The sequence below is a fragment of the Phyllobates terribilis genome, unplaced genomic scaffold (assembly GCF_046119375.1).
Source record: "Phyllobates terribilis strain yellow unplaced genomic scaffold, ASM4611937v1 Scaffold_4__5_contigs__length_816908805, whole genome shotgun sequence".
Classification (NCBI taxonomy): Eukaryota; Metazoa; Chordata; class Amphibia; order Anura; family Dendrobatidae; genus Phyllobates; species Phyllobates terribilis.
The window spans coordinates 235,286,828-235,289,317 of record NW_027362764.1 but is presented as its reverse complement, the minus strand read 5'-3'; positions in this window follow the sequence as shown (position 1 = coordinate 235,289,317).

Below are 2,490 nucleotides of genomic sequence, written 5' to 3'. Positions count from 1 at the left end.
GTGTGAGGTGGGGGATTATCCACTCACCTGGTGGGGTTGTGCACCCTTGCACAACACTGGCAATGGCACGATATCGAGGGGCTTTGGGCTGCTGCAGGACCGCTGCCCCATCCTCCTTCCCGGTGAGGTCACGTGGCACGGAGTCCCGATCACCTGATGTCTGCGTCACCGGATAAACGCAATTTACGGTCCTGGAACGCTCTTGAGCGCTCACTAACAGCTCCAAGCAGCTCCAGCCACAATCCCAAGGTTGGGAAAGGCAAATTTTGAAACAAACAATTTGTGGTCAGGAACGGAGCGCTAGGTAGCAAGGAGACTCTCAGAGAGGAGAGGTTATACAGACCTGTTTATTACACAATCACTACGCGTTTCGACAGCCGCCTGCTGTCTTCCTCAGGTGAGGTTTACAGACGAGAGGGAAGTGGCCATTTATAGGGACATTGACCAATAGGGAGAATAGCCATTTAGTGATGTCATTTAACCCTTGGCAATCCCAATTACTGCAGGAAACGCTGGAAACTAACAGTCACTATACAGCCTAATAAAATGGAACATATACAATCATTAAATTATCCTAGATGTGTTAAAACAGGTACAAATAAAATAAAATATAAATTCAGGAGACACACCTATAAAAACATAAAACATATAACAAGCACAATGATAAGAAATATGATAAAAATGTTAAAATAAAATGAAAGGGGCCAGTGATATTCACATGTTCCCTTGTGAAGGCTTGGAGCTATTGAAGTCTGCTTACTTCCTCTCTGGTGCTTGGAGGACGTATTGTGTAATCTCTCTGAAGTCGGCTCAAGCTAAGTTTCTTCCCCATGTTTGTCTCCCTTGTTGTCTTTAGTTTATAGTGGGGACTGACCAGTGCTCATCCCCCTTCCCTATCCAGGACCTAGCTCTAGTGATTTACAGGGCTTAGGCTTCCTGTTCGGCGATTGGTGAGGAACCAATATAGGGATGGTAGGGGAGACAGGGTGATATTAGATCAGCCTAGGAGGTCTCCACTCCCCCTTTCCCTAGTGTCTGGGCTCCCTTCCCCTCATCCCTTCGTGTTGCACTTTGTCTTTCCTACACTGTGCATGACAGTTAATGGGGCCTCTACTCACAGCAGAGATAGTCCCACACATGCATGGGGCTGTAAACAGGTCTGCAAAGGCACAGGAGATGAAGACCCAGTGCTAACCTGGACCAAGTGATTATTTATTTACAACAAGCAATTTAGATGAACAGAAATGAAAAGTCTAATTGTTTAGTGATTTACCAGAAACGTTAAACTAGTTCACAATGTTGGGGGTTATTATTCTAGGTATATAAACAGTATCTTTGATTCACAACACAGTTTTGAATCACAAAGTTAACTAACTAATATAGCAAAATACACTGACGAGCAAAAGGGTAACAATGTTTTGAACTTTTGACTTTGAAAATTAAATTATATGCTACAGGAAATGCCTCAAGACAAGGGAATGATGTTCAGTAGTGTGTGTGGCCTCCACATGCCTGTATAACCTCCCTACAACACCTGAGCATGCTCCTGATGAGGCGGCAGATGTTCTCCTGAGGGATCTCCTCCCAGACCTGATTAAAGCATCAGTCAATTCCTGGACAGTCTGAGGTGCACCGTGGCGTTGGTGGCTGGAACGAGACATGATGTTGCAGATGTTCTCAATTGGATTCAGGTCTTTGGAACAGGCAGGCCAGTCCAAAGCATCAATACCTTCATCATGCGGGAACTGCTGACACACATCAGCCACATGAGGCCTAGCATTGTCATGCATCAAAAGGAACCCAGGGCCCACTGCACCTGCATATGGTCTCACAATGGGTCTGAGGATCTCATCCCAGTACCTAATGGCAGTCAGGGTACCTCTGGCTAGCACATGGAGAGCTGTGTAGCCCTCCAAAGAAATGCCTCCCCACACCATTACTGAACCACTGCCAAACCGATCAAGCTGGAGGAAGTTGCAGACAGCAGAACATTCTCCACGGTGTCTCCAGACTCTGTCACGTCTGTCACATGTGCTCAGTGTGAACCTGCTCCCACCCGCGAAGAGTACAGGACACCAATGTCAAATCTGCCAATCTTGGTGTTCTCTGGCCAATGCCAATTGCCCTGCACGGAGTTGGGCTATAAGCACAACACCCAGTTGTGGATGACTGGCCCTCATACCACCCTCATGGAGTCTGTTTCTGACAATCTGAGCAGACACATGGATGTTAGTGGCCTGTCGGAGGTCATTTTGCAGGTCTCTGGCACTACTCCTCCTGTTCCTCCTTGCACAAAGCAGGATGTAGTGGTCCTGCTGCTGGGTTGTTGCCCTCCTACGGCCCCTGCACGTCTCCTGCTGTACTGGCCTGTCTCATGGTATCTGGTCCATGCTCTGGACACTGTGCTGACAGACACAGCTGCCCTTCTTGCCAAGGCTCGCATTGACGTGCCAGCCTGGATGAGCTGCACTACCTGAGCAACTTCTGTGG